This window comes from Anabrus simplex, chromosome 6 (genome assembly GCF_040414725.1).
Source record: "Anabrus simplex isolate iqAnaSimp1 chromosome 6, ASM4041472v1, whole genome shotgun sequence".
Taxonomy (NCBI): domain Eukaryota; kingdom Metazoa; phylum Arthropoda; class Insecta; order Orthoptera; family Tettigoniidae; genus Anabrus; species Anabrus simplex.
The window spans coordinates 121,212,216-121,235,206 of NC_090270.1; the positions used below are offsets into that span (position 1 = coordinate 121,212,216).

At 44.3% G+C, this 22,991-nt stretch overlaps 1 protein-coding gene across 1 annotated transcript in view; it reads left to right on the top strand.

The window, feature by feature from the left end:
• The first annotated feature begins 11,528 nt into the window (after positions 1 to 11,528).
• LOC136876173 (dipeptidase 1) overlaps positions 11,529 to 22,991 on the top strand; it is a 232,961-nt gene continuing 221,498 nt past the window's right edge. Inside the window, exon 1 of the mRNA XM_067149896.2 lies at positions 11,529 to 12,063. The gene's annotated coding sequence lies outside the window, so the exon portion shown is untranslated. The remainder of the gene's footprint in view (positions 12,064 to 22,991) is intronic.

Genomic DNA, 22,991 nt, shown 5'->3' on the forward strand with positions numbered 1-22,991 from the left:
GATCTGGTACCCCTAGCCTCCCATGTGTAGCGGTGAATAGCCTTATGCTTGAAGAAGGTATTCGTAACAGCTAAACCCATACTAGCACAGAAGTCCAGCAAACGCTTCCCATTCCCATTAGCTTCCATATCTTCCTCACATTTACCAATCACCCTTTCGTATCCTTCAGTTCTATTCCCAACTCTCGCATTGAAATCGCCCATTAGCACTATTCTATCCTTGCTGTTTACCTTGACTACGATGTCACTCAATGCTTCATAAAACTTGTCAACTTCATCCTCATCTGCACCCTCACATGGTGAATACACGGACACAATTCTAGTCCTAATTCCTCCAACTGACAAATCTACCCACATCATTCGTTCATTTATTTGCCTAACAGAAACTATGTTCCGTGCAATGGTATTCCTGATAAACAGCCCTACCCCAGACTCTGCCCTTCCCTTTCTAACACCCGTCAAGTACACTTTATAATCTCCTATCTCTTCCTCGTTATCTCCCCTTACCCGAATATCACTTACTCCTAGCACATCCAGATGCATCCTCTTTGCTGACTCAGCCAGTTCTACTTTCTTTCTTCCATAAGCCCCATTAATATTGATAGCTCCCCATCGAATTCCATTTTGTTCGCCAAGTTGTTTCCAAGGAGTCCCTCGCCTGTCAAATGGGAGTGGGACTCCGTTACCCCCATAGGTCCGAGGCTTGCTTAAAATGTTCTGAGCTCGGTCGATTCATGAAGCAGGATGCTGCCATACTTGCACATAGTCCAAGTGAGGATCTCTCCTCTAACGGGTTATGGACCACCGGTGGATTGTATAGTCCTAGCCGCCTGAGCACAAGGAGGGCCACAACTCAGAATATGTCCGAGATGCCCACTCCCATTCCATAGCAACTGGTATCCCGACTCTCAGGACCACTTACTAGGCCACTCAGCCGTTGCCCATGGTTCACGAACTAGGACGTGACTACAGTAACCCACAAACATGAACATGAACCACGGAAAACCATTCCCATTTTCTCCCGAATGTAAGCTCACAGCCAACCGATCCTAACTGCAAGACCAACTCGCTCGCTCATTTAATAATCTATATAAATAAAGTTTTAGGGAGTCCGCTGTCTGTAATTTCGTTTGTTTTTCCAATTTTTCAATATTTATCCGTTTCAAGTCAACTCAAGACCGTATCAGTGGTTTTTAGCTTTCGTGTCTGCCTGTTTGTCTGTCTGTTCCACCAACACGGCGAAACGGCTGGATAGATCTCGATCAAGCTTCATATATTTAGAGTATAGCCTACTCATTCGGTGGAAGGTTTAGATTTGCATATTATTTAAAAATCACTGAGCAGGCCAGGGGTTTATAGGAGAAGCAGAACACTTTTCTTCAATGTTCTCTTACACTATTGATTTTCTGTAAAATCCGTGGACTATACGTCAAACGTCCCTTCATTTTAAATAACTTTTGTTATGTACATAATTTCACTTACACTTCAAATGACAGAGAAAATTACTATTTTCTGGGGCTTTCATGCTCTGCACTGAGTGACCGACAGATCGACAATGAACCAACCGGTTACCATGGCAACGTCTCCGCCTACTTGCCAGTAGGTAAGTAACGTAATGCCATTTTCGTCATCATTCCTGTCAACTCCTCGTTGTTCCTTGGGTAGAAGGCGAGAGTGACGTCAAGCTGCTATTCTGCGGGATATTTGCGGAATACCGTTGGAGGTTACAATAGTCTTCGAATAGCACGAAGCGGGGCTGTTAATATATGAACAGTACCGCGGAGTGTAGCCCATTATTTCACACCGTAAAGTGTTATCTGGTATTTGCTATACTCTTTACTGTATTTCTTTTCTACTCCTGTTTTCTGCTTTATTTCCTTGCCTCTGCCTTGCCTCTTATGGTGTTATCACTTAAGTCTAAAGTCATTTTCTTATCCGTTTACCTAAGAATCCCTACGCCTAAATTTCCCCTCTATTACCGCTCTCTTAAATCCGTAACTCATATCACAATTTAGTGAGGGACATTGCATTTCCCTTTCCTTTGATGAAAAATTCCAAGATGTTCAAATAATATATAATATTTTGGCCGCGGAAAATATGAAAATATGGAGGCAATTTTAATGACGGCGCAGATCTTTACGGGGTAACTGCTGGTCAAACGGTAGGTCATATAAAAAAAACAGTTTACACGATCGCCGCTCAATTTGGAGAGATCTTCCACTTTGATCGTATGATCTTTTGTCGTATCTCAATTCGTTATACGTTATATAGAGCTGCATTGCTCTATAATAATGAAATTTTTGACTCGCTTGTGACTGGCATTAGGAATGGGGCTTGTTTTTATAGTGTTAACTCCCCATCTCTATTGTGAATGGCAGTTGGCAAGTGAGCCTGCCGTTACAGTAGAAACTCCCGAACTTGATTGTGAATGGCAGTAGGAAATGTGGCCTGCATTTATCATAAAAACTACCCGACACGCACCTAACATAGGAAACAACGTATGGTGTCCTCCCCGTTTTGTTTCTCAGATTACGCTAAGAGACCTGCAATTTAGTATAATTTTACTCACTGCGTGTACAATCATTTAGGTAGAAATCCGTATAAAGGATAGAATACAACAGCGAAGCACAGGTACGTTTACTATGTAGCATATTGTATCTTCTCCTTCTTTTCCTACTCATTCTTATCCATGGCCTTTTCCTTAGCTTATTGGAGTAGGCACTTGATGTAGATCTGGTCCAGTGTTACTGCCAGATGCCCTTCCTGACACCAAACGTATTTTGAGGGATGTATTCACAATTACGTGATTATGTGGTGGTTGGTATTGTGGTGTGTTGTGTGTAGATGGAGGTGCGTATTAAGACGAACACAAGCAACCAGTCCCCGGGCAAGAGGAATTAACCAGTCGAAAATAAAATTCTCGGCTGGAACTCTCTGATCTGGAGGCCAGTATACTTACCATTCAGCCAAGTAGTCGGACAGTAAAATAATATATAACTTATTATTAAGTTTTCTGGGCCGATGACCTAGATGTTAGGCCTCTTTGAACATCAGTCATCATCATCATCATCATCATCATCAATTCTTCTGAATAATTATATAACATTCATATTCATTTTAACCTGTTTTTAAAAACATTACTCGAGTAATAGAAGGGATCGTCAAATTCCCTATGGAGCCATTAGCGGCTCTTGATGTGGTTCTGACCCGACAATTGCGGTGGTTTTGTACAGATTCTTGATTCGACCTCTCCTGGATTATGGAAGCGGATGTTCTGCTACGGCCTCCAAAACATTGTTAACTAAACTAGACAAATGTCAGTATAAGGCCCTTAGACTCTGCATAAGAGCAATGCTCTGCTAGTTGAAACACTCGAACCTCCTATCCATCTGCGAAGGCAGTATCTAGCAGGGAAACTCTCCAACATTGCACAAGATATCCACGCTGACTACCCTAGTACTGACTACACGCTACTGGAAACGAAACGTCTACCGATCCTATCGGATGATTTTTTGTTTTTGTGTTGGCTTTACGTCGCACCGACACAGATATGTCTTACGGCGACGATGGGACAGGAAAGGGCTAGGACTGGGAAGGAAGCGGCCGTGGCCTTAATTAAGGTACAGCCCCAGCATTTGCCTGGTGTGAAAATGGGAAACCACGGAAAACCATCTTCAGGGCTGCCGACAGTGGGGTTCGAACCTACTATCTCCCGAATACTGGATACTGGCCGCACTTAAGTGACTGCAGCTATCGAGCTCGGTCGGATGAATTTACCAATCACAGTGGTTGCAGACATAATTATAACCACTACAGATACCCATCCCAGTTTTGACTCTTCGTATGAAACCACGATTAAGAATCTGGATATAAGGTTAGAAACATCATCTGAGATCACTGCGAAATGCAACGATGCCAGCTTGAAACGTTACCTGGCAGAATGGCCACACGCCCGATATATCTACGCAGATAGATCAAAGGACTGTAATACAGTGGGCAGTACTTATATCGATGTAAGCAGCTGTGGCAAATTCAAGGTACCTCTGACAGCATCCATATTTACGGCCGAGCTTATGGCCATTTTGGGGTCCCTCCAATACGCTGCAATTCTTCCTGAGCGGTTGATTGTGGTGTTGTGCGATTCCAGGTTAGCACTGCAGAGTCTACAAACCATTAACTCACGGACAACATCCTCGATTCTCGTGCACGAGATTATTGCAGTGGTATATCGAAATTGAGGCACAAGGGAAGAAATTTTCATTTGTGAGGGTAAAAGCCCATATTGGAATCCCAGGCAATGAGCTAGCAGATAAAGCAGCACGATCAGCGGCTACTGAAGGCCAACAGACTTACTGTACACTGAAGTTCCAGTATCAGATTACACCTCCTTGCTTCTTGGACGGCTATGACTGCGTGGAACGAGTGGCATGATACCTGCCAATAACGTGGAAAACATTATGCCACCATCCATCCAGATATTCCGAACGCACTTCGGCATCATAAGCGTCCCTGCTCGCGCCCATTCATCAGAGCAATCGCCAGAATGAAATTTCATCATGGTTGTTTCCCTCAGCACCTGCACAAAATCCAAGTACTACGATCTCCCTTCTGTTCCTGTTCAGCTGATAGAGTTGCAGATCTTCAGCACATATTCTTTGGATGTCTATACCACCTTGATCGTACTACTTGTCTACTATAAAATTTATTGTCATTGGTATACCAATTACCACCTATTCTTTCGTCAATTATCCACAAAAGTTACCAATCTGCCCACTTTCAGTTATATGCATTTCTTTCTGATATTGGACTGTTAATCTAAAACCTTCACCTAGCATCGATCTTACCCTACCAGAACTACAACACTCCTACCTCCTTCTGTTCCATGCCCTATTCACGAGTACCACTGGAAGTCATAAATATAGTCTAATATACACAGTCACGAAGCTCCTTAGTGACGAAATGGCATCCTGTTGACAGACGGAACGATACCAGCTCTCGCAGCGACCAGCAAGCCAGTACTGTTCTCTACCAAAAGCTTGATTGCACCTTCCCACGTAAATTATAAACTATGACCACCTGAACAGCTATATTAATTGTAAATTTTAAGAAAACACGTTGATACACTATACTACTTATTGCTACAGCGTGGTAATAATACCGAAGGAAAACTACAATAGTTTATTTTCGAAGGAACATCTGATCACACCACACTAGTTAAAGTCTTAGCAATTTTGAAATCCTATTATTGAAATGCATTTGGTAATTTCACATAAATCATAAAAATAATTAATATAATATTCAAAGATCTCAGCAATCTAAATGACCGGGCGAGTTGGCCGTGCGCGTAGAGGCGCGCGGCTGTGAGCTTGCATCCGGGAGATAGTAGGTTCGAATCCCACTATCAGCAACCCTGAAGATGGTTTTCCGTGGTTTCCCATTTTCACACCAGGCAAATCCTGGGGCTGTACCTTAATTAAGGCCACGGCCGCTTCCTTCCAACTCCTAGGCCGTTCCTATCCCATCGTCGCCATAAGACCTATCTGTGTCGGTGCGACGTAAAGCCCCTAGCAAAAAAAAAAGCAATCTAAATGACTGAATTTTAAGTCTTTTGTTTCTTTTTTGCTATTTTGCTTTACGTCGCACCGACACAGATAGGTCTTATAGCGACGATGGGACGGGAAAGGCCTAGAAATGGGAAGGAAGCGGCCGTGGCCTTTAATTAAGGTACAGCCCCAGCATTTGCCTGGTGTGAAAATGGGAAACCACGGAAAACCATCTTCAGGGCTGCCGACAGCGGGATTCGAACCCACTATCTCCCGGTTGCGAGCTCACAGCTGTGCGCCCCTAACCGCACGGCCAACTCACCCGGTATATTTTGTTCTATATCACTGAAAACTTTCATTGCAAAATTTTACAATGTAATCTTAATCTTGTCTGTCTGTTAGGTCATCAGCCCAGAGGCTGGTTGGTCTTAGTTTCACAAATAATTTCAACACTAATGACTTAGTAGTACCTTTATAGCATTAATCTGGAAAATCAGGTAGTTACATTGGAGGATTAACAGTATACCACATCCAAGCTCGTGAGCATTCTCCTTAAACATGCAGGAAATTCTTAACAACAGGCCATTTCTCTCAATTCTCCTCGACTTCCTACAAGATAATTTCTGCTTCTCTGACAACTGAGCAAGTAGCCGCACGGTTTATGTCACGAACCGGTAGCTATCACCTTACATTCCGGAAATAGTGGGTTCGAACCCCACTGTCGGCAGCCCTGGTTTCCCATCGTTACACCATGATATATTTTAATTAAGGCCACGGTCGCTTCCTTCCCACTCCAAGCCATTTCTTATCCCACCGTTGCCAAAAGACATATCTGTGTCGGTGCGCCATATAATTGTGTGTTGTGCTTCTTTGACACGGGTTGGTCATCTTTTGTCAATAACTTTCGTTTTAAAGATATCTGTGGAGGTTTATTTGTAATGAAACTGCATTCCATACTAATTCCTTCTTCTCTTCTAACATAAACTGGCTGTCTTCAAAATGATTCAGACATAACTTCATGTTATTGTACAAATAGTTCACATTTTTCTGCCATAAATCAGCCCTCTTGCTATTTACAAGCAATTTTCTTTCTTTCTTTCTTTCTTTCTTTCTTTCTTTCTTTCTTTCTTTCTTTCTTTCTTTCTTTCTTTCTTCTTAATCCGTTTACCCTTCAGGGTTGGTTTTTCCCTAGGACTCAGCGAGGGATCCCACCTCTACCGCCTCAAGGAGAGTGTCCTGGAGCGTGAGACTTCGGATCAGGGGTACAACTGGGAAGGAGGATCAGTGCGTAGCCCCGGTGGCCTCACCTGCTATGCAGAACAGGGGCCTTGTTGGGGATGGGAAGATTGGAAGGGATAGACAAGGGAGAGGGAAAGAAGCGGCCATAACCTTAAGTTAGGTACCATCCCATCCCTGGATTTGCCTGGAGAAATGGGAAACCACGGAAAACCACTTCAAGGATGGCTGAGGTGGCAGTCGAATCCCCCTCTACTCAGTTGACCTCCCGAGGCTGAGTGGACCCCGTTCCAGCCCTCGTACCACTTTTTAAAATTTCGTGGTAGAGCCGACAATCAAATCCGAGTCTCTGGGGGCGGCAGCTAATTACACTAACCACTACACCACAGAGGCGGGCAAGCAATTCTCTACACATTGAAGATTAAAACACCGCTACGTGTTACAGGTTACGATTGCGTTAAAACATTATTTAATTTCATAATTGGATGGATTTCCCTTTGAGTTACATTCCTGGATCATTGATAAAACGAAATACCTGTTTATCTGTGCATTTCTGAATCTTCACATTATTGCTCTATTATCCAAATTTTAAACAGTAGTTCAAGCTTTACTGTACAGGATCTTTAAAAAACCTAAAGAATGACAGCTCTGGTGTCGTATTGTAATTGAGCAGTTTATTGTGCCACGCACATTTCCTTTCGTAAATACCTTGTTAATTTAGAAAACCAATCATCTAGAATGGAATTACCACACGCTTACCTCGCAAAACGTATACCAACTTACATATCCCAGAAGACCGGTAGCTTGCTGGCCACTTGCAACGCTGCAGTCGCATGAAAGAATAAAATGAGCCTCGCATAGTGACTGAGTATATTAGAATGTGGTCATAAAGGGCCTTATGACGAGAAGATGAGTCCATCTCTCCTGTATCCGAACTACAAATAAGATAATTAATACATTCCTATTAATCCCTTCCTTACATAATTCACTGGCTGACTGGGCTTCGTCCCAAATGCAATATATATATATCCCTGTGTGTTGGGTGCGCTGGCGCCTTAGATCATAGTCTCCTCATACAGACACATGATTTTCAAAAGTTACCTTCATTATCTTAATAATGTTATTGGCTTTAGGCTCAATAACTTTTACGATTTTCGGAGACGCTGAGGTGCCGGAATTTAGCCCTGCAGGAGTTCTTTTACGTGCCAGTAAATCTACCTATACCTTCAAATACCACCGGACTGAGGCAGGATCGAACCTGCCATGTTGCGGTCAGAAGGCAAGCGCCTCAGTCGTCTGAGCTATTCAGCCCGGCTTTTCATTATTGTAATTATCATTACGAACCGTCTCCATTTGTCAGTGTGGGGTATACAAGTGTCTTTCACTGTCATGTTTCTACCTACAGTATGTTTCTTCCTACAGGTCCGAATTCCACCCCTCGTTGTTCTTATTTTACGTGATCCACTCATCTTTTCTATGGCCTAACCCATGGTCTTGTCCCTCCATTCCCATTTCCAGGCATTTCTTAGCAGTTCTTTGTGGTTCCAGCCGTTTTACAGGCTCTATATCACCGTTAGCATCTTTCAGAGACTGTCTTCCTACAAGCTAGAATATTTCTTGTCCGCAGGTTGAAGTGTTATCAGTGATCACTATCTTATATTATGCATTGTACAGCAAACTCCCGATTATCCGGATGCGGATTATCCAGTTTGCGAGTTATCCGTGCACCCCCGAGGTTTATTATATTATTTTAATTTCATTTCCTTTTTTTTTATGAGGGCATTTTGAACTGCGCCCTTGAAATTCGAGTGCGCTCCCGACTGCTAGGGCGTTGGCGGCATGCTTTGTTTGAGAACTAATAATAATGTTATTTGTTTTACGTCCCACTAACTACTTTTTAAGGTCTTCGGAGACGCCGAGGTGCCGGAATTTAATCCCGCAGGAGTTCTTTTACGTGCCAGTAAATCTACCGATACGGGGCTGTCGTATTTGAGCACCTTCAAATACTACCGGACTGAGCCAGGATCGAACCTGCCAAGTTGGGGTTAGAAGGCCAGCGCCTTAACCGTCTGAATCACTCAGCCCGGCTGTTCGAGAACTAAACACTAAACAACGTACTGTAGCCTATAGCAGAACTTTGTTGGTGTTCTGTAATAGCAGTCATGGCTACGAAGCGCATAGCAGAACTTTTAAAACTGAAACGAAATGTTCAAATGTTCAAGAAAGTAGAATCAGTAAAGAAATTAAAGAATGATTATGGGAATGGTGCACTGTGCAACATGCTTCGGCTTGGAAAGTGTTGAAACTTTCTTATATGTCCGCCTCTGTGGTGTAGTGGTTAGTGTGATTAGCTGCCACACCCGGAGGCCCGGGTTCGATTCCCGGCTATGCCACGAAATTTGAAAAGTGTTACGAGGGCTGAACGGGGTCCATTCAGCCACGGGAGGTCAACTAAGTAGAGGTGGGTTCGATTCCTACCTCAGCCATCCTGGAAGTGGTTTTCAAACAAAAAGAAAACGAGTGAAGGAACAAGCGATTTTATGCCCATTTCCGGAACTGCATTTAGGCTGGAAGTGATTTTTGAAATGTGTGTTCCTTGGTGTGATAGAGCTGTGGGTACCCCTATTTCGTATGCTGAAATGTTTTCAACATGAACAATGTTATCAATGAATTAGTTCTTCCAAATCAGCTTCTCGTTACATATCAAATTAACTTCCTAGTTCTTAAGTTAAGAGCTGCTACCGGGAAAGATGTTTCCTACTCAAGGAACCGAGGTGAAATTACTCGGGAGTGGCAGCTATAAATAACAGGAGGTACGGTACCCTACCTTCTAGGTGAATCCCCGTCCACGCACACAGTAGCGGCGATTGGGAAGTAAAAGTGGGGGTGCATGAACATGCATGGACAACCAAAAGACCTGGATCCAAGGGATATAGTGGAGGGGGGGGGGGGGGGGCGGGTAGGCATGATGCTCTCTGAGTGAATTTTGGTAGGTAGAGACGTAAAGGTTGGCAGTTTACCAACTTAAGTGTGGTAATAATCGTACTATACAATAAAACTTTCATCACCGGGCGAGTTGGCCGTGCGGTGAGCTGTGAGCTCGCATCCGGGAGATAGTGGGTTCGAACCCCACTGTTAGCAGCCCTGAAGATGGTTTTCCGTGGTTTCCTATTTTTACACCAGGCAAATGCTGGGGCTGTACCTTAATTAAGGCCACGGCCGCTTCCTTCACATTCCTAGGCCTATGCTGTCTCATCGTCGCCATAAAACCTATCTGTGTCGTTGCGACGTAAAGCAAATAGCAAAAAGAAAAAAAGAAAAAAAAACTTTCACCAAAGGAACAATAGTTACGCATGTATTACAATTAAATAGAAATACGGCGTGATTATACAATGTAATATTTGACAACACACTAACAAGGTAACAGACTTTAGATAGAACTACACAGACACACTGAGTGAGACTGCCAGACTGAGGAATGCGCGTGACAAGCGCAAAAATTTACCCCTGCTACCCTTTGTCAGAGGCTGCCTGGCCGAGGCGGTAAAGGCGTGCTCGGTTCGCCCGGAAGGACGTGGGTTCGAATCCCCGTCAGGAAGTCGTAAACTTTCAGAAACGAGATTTCCACTTCCGGAGGTGCATATGGCCCTGAGGTTCACTCAGCTTACACCAAAAATGAGTACCAGGTTAATTCCTGGGGGCAAAGGCGGCCGGGCGTAGAGCTAACCACTCTACCCCATCACGCGCCGAGGTTAACAATGGTGGAAGCCTTTACCTTCCACTCCTCCAAGGGCCTTCTTGGCCTGTATGGAGGTGACCTTTTTTTTTTTTTTGCTACCCTTCGTCGCAGAACACTACTACTGAAATGTGTTGATTCCACCCCTGAAGGGGGAAGCGGATCTCTTAGACGGTGACTTCCCTCAGACCGGGAGTTTGTTACGGTGAACAAGATGCGTGGAGAAGGTGACCGTGGCCTATACCAGGAGCTGTCCCGGCATTCGCCTTAGCGCAGGCGAATGGAAAACCACGGAAAACCATTCTCAGGACAGCCAATGGTTGGGACCAGCCGTGAGGTCCAGCCCTGCCCGTCTCCCGAATGCAGAGGTGGTAGAGCATTGGCCACCCCTCCTCTGCTCGGTTGGCCGGTCAGAGTGTAGAGCTGTTGCACCACGGACCAGCCGCGGCCACTTACGAGCAAAAGCCCACTCTGCATCTACCGACCTAGCAGAACATGCTACACATTCCTCCGTGGGTTTCCTCTATTTGGTGTGGCGCTGTGCCGCAACGAACGACATTTTGCATTTTGTGCGTGTTTCCGGTATGTATTTTCCTTAATAATTGAATACGTTAAAGGAAATCTTTAGCTTAAAAGACAACAGGGTTTATACAATTTTTTTAATAATTCCCAGTTTCGGGCGGCTAAAATGGAATAATTTTTTAATTTTTTTTCTCCACGCAGTGGGGGAGGGTTTAACTGGCCCCCTCGCAATCGTCTCTACTGCAAGCTACCGAGATAATTTCTCTGCAACGATATACAGCCTATCGGAAATGATTGGTGATCCCATTACTTTCAACTATCACAGCTTTGGCTTAGAAATGTTAGTTTTACCCTCCGCATTCCCAAGCAGTCAGACGATTTACGCTATCTTTATTTTAGCTCGCAGAGAGATCGCAGAACCCTACTAAATGCACGCGGCTACGAAGATGAGGTAATGTTTTTGAATTAGCGAGTAGCAGCGTCACTCGAAAGCCATCATATGTCCTGTTGGTGAGTTATTTTTAAAATCAGTAACTGATGTTTTCTAGATCAATTAATTGTTCGGCACACAACCGCAAGGCATGCTGTGACGTCATGCACAACACCAACCGCTAAAAAGTGCAGGTCCAGCAAAGCAACGTCATGGTCTAGCTGGCCGTGAGTTACATCACTAGTTCCGGAGCAGGTAGAAGAACAGGTACGGTACGCGGTGTGCTAGTCACTTGTTAGCCGGTTGTTGTTGTGGACTGCACGGCGTGTGGAGTCACAAGCTAACGTGTTTTACATAGGCATGTGCTTGTCGTGAAGCGTGTGTTCAGTGAGCATTTGTTGTGGTGTTTGGAAATGCGTATCAACCAACACGATTTGTGAGGGAAGAGTTGAGTTCAATAACATGTCCAGCTTGTGGTAAGCGAAAGTGGTGGTTTAGATATACTATTCAAACTCGACACTGCCGCTTCCCAGTTATCATAGTTGTCAACGTTTCCCACGACACAAAATACGGTGTGAGCAGACTAACGGAGACCAGGTCAGTAACATACATATTCTCTAAGATAATTGTTTCGTCTTTGTGTCTTTGTGTACAAGAAGTATTGCCAACTTCTGCTAGCAACAAAACTCAGATGCAAACTAAATGGCTAGTGCTCGATATCTTAAACATTTTTGCAAGTAAAATTCAGTGCCTGCCTCTGTGGTGAAAGTGGTTAGTGTGATTATCCACCAACCCCCGGAAGCTCGGGTTCGATTCCCGGCTCTGCCACGAAATTTGAAAAGTGGTACGAAGGCTGGAACGGGGTCCATTCAGCCTCGGGAGGTCAACTGAGTACAGGAGGGTTCAGTTCCCTCCTCAGCGACCCTCGAAGTGGCTTTCCGTGGTTTCCCATTTCTCCTCCAAGCAAATGCGGGGATGGTACCAAACTTAAGGCTACTTCCTTCCCTATTTCCTTGTCTACCCTACCAGTCTTCCCTTTTCCGTGGTTTCCCATTTTCACACCAGGCAAATTCTGGGGCTGTGCCTTAATTAAGGCCACGGCCGCTTCCTTCCCACTCCTAGCCCTTTCCTATCCCATCGTCGCCGTAAGACCTATCTGTGTCGGTGCGACGTAAAACAACTTGTAAAAGAGTTTTCCCTTCCCCCATAATGCTCCTGTTCAGCATAGCAAGTGAGGCCACCTGGCGAGGTACTGGTCCTCCTCCCCAGCTGTATCCCACAGACCCAAAGTTTCATGCTCCAGGACACTGCCCTTGAGACGCTAAAAGTGGTATCCCTCGCTGAGTCCGAGGGAAAAACCAACCCTGGACAGTGAACGAATTAAGAAAGAAGACAGCAAAATTCAATTTGACTTGTTTTAGTTCCGAGTTTGGAAGTTATCTCGCTTTATAATAATAATAATAATATTTTCGTGTAGCTATTACTAGCCTGGTTGCAGCCCTTGTAATGCAGACCCTCCGGCGTGGGTGGTTGGCTGGCATCTGCCGTGTGTAGGACTTGCTGTGAGACAGTGTTGTGTGAATTGCACAGTACAAACACATAGCCCCCAAATTAAGGGACTACCCGGGGCCACAAGAACCTAGGGCCAAGACGCTTACCACTCAGCTGTGGAGTCGAACTCTTTCAATATCAATCATCAGAGCCAGCCCGGCTCCATGGCTAAGTGGCTAGCGTGCTGAATCTTTGGTCACAGGGGTCCCAGGTTCGATTTCCGGCAGGGTCAGGAATTGTAACCATCATTGATAAATTTCGCTGGCACGGGGACTGGATGTATTGTGTCGGTTTCATCATCATTTCATCCTTATCACGACGCGCAGGTTGCCTACGGGAGTCAAATCAAAAGACCTGCACTAAAAGCCATTCGCCATTTCATTTTTCATCAGAGCCAATTTTTGTGATATGGTATCTTCACGTAAGATAATGTGCATAATAATGAAAATAATGTGCATGCTTTCAAGGACTCCGTAACATAGGCTGATTAGGCCAGACAATATTAGCTAAATGTCAAACAATGTCTCAAGGAAGGAAGCGTGTATGGAATTATGGACAGACTTCGTTAGTAGTCAAATGGTAGACAGTTCACGGCCATGATACTCAAAAGTAAATGACAGCTGCGTTACATTATGTAGATACAGTTGCTTGCAATGACGGTTAGCAAGGTCATGAGGTTTGGTTCGAAAAGGGTACTTGGGCGTATGATTTTCCTCGCGTTCTGTTGGAGTACCGATAACGGCTGTGATTCTTGAATACAAATGAAGTAGGTTTCGAATTAACAGGGTGGGGGGAGGATTTCACCCATTCCCTCGTCAATGAATTTTTACAGCTATCAAAACAAGAATTCCTCCTATGTCACGGATATTTTACGTTACATTTTTAATTATATTGCCTTTACTCTTAATTAACCTACTTCATTTAGTTATTAATGTTTCTGATTTGTAGGGGTATTATAAAGATCGTAGTTGGGGTGAAACTACATTTTTGGGATCATTGTAAGTACCTTGTTGTTAATATAAGGAAAGATTTTCATTGGGGTAATCACATAAATATGATTGTAAATAAAGGGTACAGATCTCTGCACATGGTTATGAGGGTATTTAAGGGATGTAGAGGAGAGGACATATAAGTCTCTGGTAAGACCCAAACTAGAGAATGCTTCCAGTGTATGGGACCCTCACCAGCATTACTTGATTTAAGAACTGGAAAAAATCCAAAGAAAAGCAGCTCGATTTGTTCTGGTTTTTTTTCCCCGACAAAAGATTAAAGTTACAAAAATGTTGCAAAGTTTGGGCTGAGAAGACTTGGGAGAAATAAGACGAGCTGCTCGACTAGTGGTATGTTCCGAGCTGTCAGTGGAGAGATAGCGTGGAATGACGTCAGTAGACGAATAAGTTTGAGTGGTGTCTTTAAAAAAAGTAGGAAAGATCACAATATGAAGATAAAGTTGGAATTCAAGAGGACAAATTGGGGCAAATATTCGTTTATAGGTAGGGGAGTTTGGGATTGGAATAACTTACCAAGCGTGATGTTCAATAAATTTCCAGTTTTTTTGCAATCATTTAAGAAAAGGCTAGGAAAACAACAGGTAGGGCATCTGCCACCTGGGCAGATCAGTGGTGACTGATTGATGGGAAAATAATTTATAAATGCTGATATTTCACAGCTATTTGTGACATTCATTTCCCATTTTCAGCCGAACTTGTGGGCTCCGTTTAAAAGTATCTGGTCAAGATAAGGAAAAATCTAGCCTAATACACGAAATTTGCAGACCACTTTACTCTCTACGAACTTTGTAATGTATGTATATCCACCCGTGCCGCCTCTGTGGTGTAGTGGTTAGTGTGATTAGCTGCCATCCCCGGAGGCCCGGGTTCGATTCCCGGCTCTTCCACGAAATTTGAAAAGTGGTACGAGAGTCCACTCAGCCTCGGGAGGTCAACTGAGTAGAGGTGGGTCCGATTCCCACCTCAGCCATCCTGGAAGTGGTTTTCCGTGGTTTCCCACTTCTCCTCCAGGCAAATGCCGGGATGGTACCTAACTTAAGGCTACGGCCGCTTCCTTTCCTCTTCCTTGTCTATCCCTACCAATCCTCCTATCCCCCCGCAAGACTCCATTTCAGCATAGCAGGTGAGGACGCTGGGCGAGGTACTGGTCATCCTCCCCAGTTGTATCCCCCGAGCCAGAGTCTGAAGCTCCAGGACACTGCCCTTGAGGCGGTAGAGGTGGGATCCCTCGCTGAGTCCGAGGGAAAAACCCTGGAGGGTAAACAGATAAAGAAGAAGAAGTATATCTAGCCGTTAGTCCCGTTTCCTGATACGGGGTGGATAAGGTGAGATGAAGTTATATGGCATATTTATTACGGCCGGATGCCCTTCCTGATGCCAGCCTCACTTGAGGAGCTATTAAAGATGAAATGATCGCGAATAAAACTGGGCAAGGAAGTGGAAGGAATCGACTGTGACATATGAATAGGAACTGTCCCAGCATTTGCCTGAAGTGAAAATGGGAACCAAAGAAAACCATCTTCAGGCCTGCCAACAGTGGGATTCAAACCCCGCGTTAACAGCGTGGCCACTCCGCTAGGTTCTCTATATTCTTTGTAATGGTTTATTTCTTAACCCACTGAAAATAAGATATTCAGGAAAATAAAATGTGTACATGAATTTCTGCAGTTTCTCCCATTTCACCCGAAACTGACGGCTGGAAATTATGAAAAACGAAATTTATCCGTAAGTTTTCAGCTTTCAAACTGGCGTCGGGAACGCAAACTCACCGAGGTCGAAAACATAAATTATTTCATTACGGGCCTTGTTATAAAACATCGAAGAATCAAAACTACCCGATCTTTTGTATGGTATAAATACATGTTTCGTAGATTAACATGTTATGGGTTTACCTTCCACTTTCAAAATTTTCGGAGATGCCGAGATGACAGGAACTTTGTCCCACAGAAGTTCTGTCCGCCTCTGTAGTGTAGTGGTTAGTGTGATTACCTGCCACCGCCGGAGGCCCGGGTTCGATTCCGGGCTCTGCCACTAAATTTGAAAAGTAGTGTGAAGGCTGGAAAGGGGTCCATTCAGCCTCGGGAGGTCAACGACTAAAGGGGGGTTCGATTCTCTCGACAGCCATCCTCGAAGTGGTTCTCCGTGCTTTCCCACTTCTCCCCCAGGTAAATGCCAGGATGGTACCTAACTTAAGGCCACAGCCGCTTCCTTCCCTCTGCCTTGCCTATCCCTTCCAATCTTTCCATCCCCCCACAAGGCCCTTGTTCAGCATAGCAGGTGATGCTCCCTGGGCGAGGTACTGGTCTTCTTCCCCAGTTGTATCCCCGACCCAAAGTCTCGCGCTCGCGCTTGAGGCAGTAGAGGTGGGATGCCTCGCTGAGTTCGAGCGAAATACCAACTCTGGGGGTAAACGTATTAAGAAAGGAGTTCTTTAACGTCCCGATAAATTTACCGACAAAAAGACCGGCGTATTTGACCACGTTCGAATCCACCGGAGTCTGAGCCACTCAGCCCGACCGTTAAATTTGTTTTTTCTTCTCACGCCATGTTTCCTACACCATAAGGGGATGAAATGAAATGTCGTATGGCTTTTAGTGCCGGGATATCCCAGGAAGGGTTCGGCTCGCCAGGTGCAGGTCTTTCTATTTGACTCCCGTAGGCGACCTGCGCGTCGTGATGAGGATGAAATGATGATGAAGACGACACATACACCCAGCCCCCGTGCCATTGGAATTAACCAATGAAGGTTAAAATCCCCGACCCGGCCGGGAATCGAACCCGGGACCCTCTGAACCGAAGGCCAGTACGCTGACCGTTCAGCCAACGAGTCGGACACCATAAGGGGATGCATTTGTACGCATTTGAACTTGCCCTATTTTCCGGCCTCTAGTTCTTCCTGACGCTAACACTATTCCTTGTGATGTGTTGTATGTGTGTGATGAGAAGTGTAAGACGAACACAAACCCCATTCCCCGACCCAGAGGAATTAACCATACACAGATAAAAAAATCCTCGGTCCAACCGAGAACGAACTCAGGGCCCTTTAAACTGAAGGCCAGTACGCTGACCAGCCAAGAAGCCGGCTTTAGAACGCCATTATCTGAAAAGAGAAGTAAATTAGCCTAAATCGCCACATACTACCTATTTACAGATTAACTATTTCCCTACCGAAACACCTAGCTTTATCCCCTGTCATAAGTTTCATTCGGATTCTATAATCGTCGTTCAGTCTCAGCAAACACGTTAAAATATTACTGCGGTTCGTTGAGATAAAAATGGAATAGAACCAGCCAACTACACACAACTCTTTGTCATCGAAGAGAGATAAAGGGAGGTTATCTCCGTAGAAGCCAAGATCCTCGGAGAGGTGGAAGATGGAGGCTTCTAACGTCAGTAATATCGACATTAAGTGGGATGATTTGACAAACTACAGTTTATGTCCGGCGACCTTTGGATCCAGGAATTAATTTGGAACTGATTTCTATCGTAGGATGTCTCCAGAAGAGTAAGTCGCGTTTCCAAACTTCCTGACGGGGAAGTGAACACACCCTTATCGCATCAGCTAAACAGCTCCGTTTCAAAAATCCTGTTCAAAAGTTATTATTATTATTATTATTATTATTATTATTATTATTATTATTATTATTATTATTATTATTATTATTATTATCTGGTTCCGAGGCTATGGTCAGCGTGCCGGCCTTCGGTTCAGGGGATTGCGAGTTCTGTTTTCGGCTGGATTGAGGATTTTAACTGCGAATGGCTAATTCATCTGGCTTGGGGACTGGGTATTTTTGTTCATCTTATTGCGCAGCTCTATATGGTCTGATATCGTGATTAGCCTGTTTGAATCCCGTTGGTGGAACATTTTCACCATCAGAATATTGGCCGGCGGGATAGGAGAGGTGGTGGTATGTACTTTCTAATCACTAGATTATGTGTCAAAAGCCTGGATTCAGTTCCAAAACTCTTCGCAGTGTTCAGATGGAATGAGGACATATGACGCTGTTGACGGTGATTTTCCCATCGGATGGAGACGTTAAGCATTGAGCAGACTTCTTTGTGTTATTCGACAGCAGTAGGCTGTGTGCCGACATCGGGTTTCACCCTTTCCCTGCATCATCATTATCACCATCATCATCTCACGCCCAGACGGCACAGGTCGTCCATGGCTGTCAAATAGAAAGACCTGCACCAAGCGTGTCGAACAGGTCCTCGGACAGGTGGTGGCGATGATGATTATTTTAAGAGGAAGTACAACTGGACAACCATCCTCTATTCACTAACTAACTAACTAACTAACTAACTAACTAACTAACTAACTAACCCGATGGCACTACAGCCCTTGAAGGGCCTTGGCCTACCAAGCGGCCGCTGCTCAACCCGAAGGCCTGCAGATTGCGAGGTGTCGTGTGTTCAGCACGACGAATACTCTCGGCCGTTATTCTTGGCTTTCTAGACCGGGGCCGCTATCTCACCGTCAGATAGCTCCTCGATTCTAATCACGTAGACTGAGTGGACCTCGAACCAGCCCTCGGGTCCAGGTAAAAATCCCTGACTTGTCCGGGAATCGAACCCGGGGCCTCCGGATAAGAGGCAGGCACGCTACCCCTACACCTCAGAGGGGAAACATGAAAGGGAACCACCATTTCGAAAAATGAAGTTATCGACCGAAGAAAGACAAGGGCTATAAATGACGTGAAAATAAGACTCCCTAGACCTCCGTACGTAATACTGTCGGAGTCGGAAAAGAACAAGAGTTCTCCAAGGAAGGTCGGATAGGAGAGATGAAAGTGAATAGCCTGGCATAAGTAAGTGGAAGCAATGCCAGGACTCAAGTAAGTTCCTGTGATCGCCAACCCACGCACCCAAGTTGAGAGCCCCTGGGGCCTATTCGTCGCCTCTTACGACTGGCAGGGGATGCCGTGGGTGTTATTCTACCGCCCCCAGCCACAGTACAGACAACTCATCACTCCACAACCACGATCGCAATATTGTATGCATCCCTTTACGCGGAGAATCCGGTCGGATCACTGGGCCAAAGCTATATGAAGTGCCGACCCCAATAAACTGGGAAAAGGTCAGTAAGAAGAATATTATTATTTGTTGTTGTACCCATCGCCGATTAGCAGGAGTAATGTCATTTAATGGAAATGTGTGGCAGCTGAAGACACAGAACACACCTCCATCAAGCATAGTCAGTCAGAGCAAATGTTATTGTTGGTTGATTTTAGGATAATATACACAACAGGTGATCATAATAGTCAAGATGTCAAGTCTCTTTAGTTAGTTCGAGTCCCGTTGGTCGAAAAATTTTCTCGATCAGAATGTTAGCCGACAGGCCAGGAGAGGTGATGGTACACATTTTGTAATCACTAGATAGCATGCTTAAAGCCTGGGTTCAATTAAAAATCTGCCTACAGTGTTCATATGTGAAGGCATATGGCGCTGTTGATGGTGCAAGTAGTAGGTACATGCCGACATCGCGTTTCACCCTCTTCCTACCTCATGACGTCATGACCATCATGACCACCACACACCCAGACGTACAATTCGCTCATGGCTGTCAACTACATAAGCCTGCATCAGGCCTCTACATCATAGGTATATACATTCGGGGACGTGTTTGTGAAGATTTTTATACTGATAATTCTTCTTCGAATGTTACCGGTCTATCGTAGACGTTTTAGGCAGCGTAAGCCGAGAAGGCGCTCGGATGGCTTTGTGTTTCTTCACTAAAATCGCTATTGCTCTGTTCACCTTTGTCGTAGATTAAGTTCCATACACCTCAGACTGTTACGTAACAGCAACTTCTGGCTCGATGAGGAAAGCAACGGGAAACTAACTCTTTCCTCATTTTTTGGTACACATCTTCAGTAATGCTTAGGTCATTCTATGTCAGCTAATGATGGAGCTGTAAAGGATCCAACCAGCCTTCGTGCTGAGGACTAAACAAACAAACAAACAAACAAACAAACAAACACCTAAACCTTCCTCGATAAATCCAACTCAACGGTGAAACCTGAAACAGAATCTGTTCGGTGATTTATCGACATTAGTCTGCACAAAGACACCTACCGCGGAATTTATTTTAAAATAAGGATAAGAAGAGGAGTATTCAGCTCCTTGGTTGAATGATCAAGTCGTTGCCCTTGATTCAGAAGATTCCGGCTCCGATTCTCGGCCAAGCCAAGCATGATTAATTCTTCTAGCTCGGGGACTAGGTTGTTTTGTTCGTCTTATTCGTCCTATAATACACTTCTTTTCACACACTACCAACCACCAGAGAAACAAACAACAGTGAATACAACCCTCCACATATGATTCGTGTCAGGAAAGGCATCCGACTACAAATCTGGGCCAAACCAAGACCTGTTACTTACCGCTGTAAATTGGGGAAAGGACCAAGAAAAATAAGAACCATTATAATAATCACCGAAAAGGTAAGCAGCAATCCTCGATATTCGGCATGTTCCTCCACTTCAGTGCCAGCTGAGACCTCGTCACGTGAACTAATATAATGTTATTGGTTTTATATCACACTAACTACTTTTCAGTTTTCGGAGACGCTGAGATGCCGGAATTTTGTTCCGCAGGAGTTCTTTTACGCGCCAGTAAACCTACCGATACGAAGCTGGAGTATCTGAGCACCTTCAAAAACCACCGGACTGAGCCAGATTCGAACCTGCCATGCTGGCCACAGAAGGCCAGCGCTCTACCGTGTGAACTACTCAGCCCGGCTGAACTATATTTGGCTAGTATCAGATGAAATAGATCACTGTTATAGTCTTGTCACTGTACGTTTATTGGTACTTACTACGTTTCCATGGAGATTGAAGTGGATTTGAATACGCTTTTCGTACTCAGTACGTTACCTGTTTCCGTGCGAGATTCAATCCGTAATCAGATCGATTTGAATACGATAGTCTTGACACTCGTAGAGTACGAGATCTCGGGATGCCGTAGAAGAATAATCCAACATGTAGCGCTTGACAGCGACGGCCAACCCTAACCAAAGTAGAGTAAATAAAGAAGTCCTCGTGCATTATACCATAGGGACTTAAAAGTCCGTGATACGAACTTATTTTACGTACAGCCTATAGCTCGTACAATCACTAAAGCAATGGAAGTTTCAAAAGCTGTGGTATTGTGCCTATAGTTGGACCCACGTGAGGTGAGGTCTGATATTTGAGTGGCGAAAGCAGTAACTACGAAGTACGCTGTGTTGTCATAGTTACCTCATTCTGTGGCATACCACCCTTTCATTCAGGCTGAATATTTAATCAACTATGTTGGCCTAATAAAACTCAATAAACTTTAACCCTTTCCTAAGCTCGTCCTAATAATTCCGGCATTTAAGACAGAACACATCATTGCCGATAAACATGAGATTTCATATTCACTAAACTGACCACAACCTCAACAAATGCACATGTTAATTAGATAATAGAACTGTGCAACTAGCCACTGATTAACTTACAAAAAAAAAAAACTAACAACGAAAATAATATTCAGGAAACAAACGCTTAAATTACTACATAAACCAGCAACAACTAACACAGTACTACTCCGAATAACATCACAAAAGCGACTGAGAGCAAGCCAACCCACATGGCAATAGCTTCCTTAAATGTGGCATTTCTGTTATCGTTGCCATAGCAACAGACCATTTTCGAGCAGCGTTAGTCAACTTTTTCTCGCTAGTGGCGCTAAACCTCCGACTTTAACTCTCGTGGGCCCAACTATGATAGTGTATCAGGTTTTTGTAAGTTTAATCTATTCATTTCAGAGATGGGAGAATGAACGATTTGAGTGACAGACGGAGACAGTGTTCTTCCTGCAGCAGTTGCAAGCACAGAATATGTTTTTTTCTTCAGTCTGAGCTAAGCAAAAATAAGCTACGAAGAGAAGGTTGCACTGTACAAAAGAAAGGAGTGAGGACTGGTGGGAGCGTATTGCACAACGTTATTTTACAAATTATGATTGGTCAGGCAACTTTAGGATGAGTTCTTCGACATTTAAGTTCAGATGTCTGCGTCTTGAACCACACCTCAAATCAAACAAGCTTTTCGTGAGAAAAACCAATGTCTGTTGAGAAAAAAAGTTGCAATCGCTTTGTACAAAACTAGCTTCATGTGCTGAATATAGAATTGTTGCAAATCATTTTCCGCCTAAGAGTTTCTGCATTTCCTTTTCTCGTATTATTTCCAATAACGTTATACTCTCCTCCGGCGTACACAGATTTCTGTTAGTACTAACCTAACCAAACTAACCTCATGGCACTACAGCCCTGAAAGGTCTTGGCCTACCAAGCAACCGCTGCTCAGTCCGAAGGCCTGTAGATTATGAGGTGTCGTGTTGTCAGCACGACGAATCCTCTCGGCCGGTATTCTTAGCTTTCTAATAATAATAATGTTATTTGTTTTACGTCCCATTAACTACTCTTTTGCGGGTTTCGGAGACGTCGAGGTGCCGGAATTTAGTCCCGCAGGAGTTCTTTTACGTGCCAGTAAATCTACCGACACGAGGCTGACGTATTTGAGCACCTTCAAATACCACCGGACTGAGCCAGGATCGAACCTGCCAAGTTGGGGTCAGAAGGCCAGCGCCTTAACCGTCTGAGCCACTCAGCCCGGCTCTTAGCTTTCTAGACCGGGTCTGTTAGTACTACACATTGTCAAATATATAAAGAACAGTAAGCTGAAATCAAATGAACGCGAATGAAATTACAGAAAGCACATTATAAATAAACTACAATCGAGCATCCGTAGCATTTTCAAATCGATTTCAGTACGTTCTGTGTTTCCATGATACCATATGCGTATTGTGTACGATTCGATCCCACTTTCTAGTAGGATCGACTTTGAGACTCAATACGAACTGAGTCCTCGTCTCCATGAAGTATTCGATACGGAAACCGTTTCCAAATCGATTTAAATTCCGAATGGAAACTTGGTAACTGAG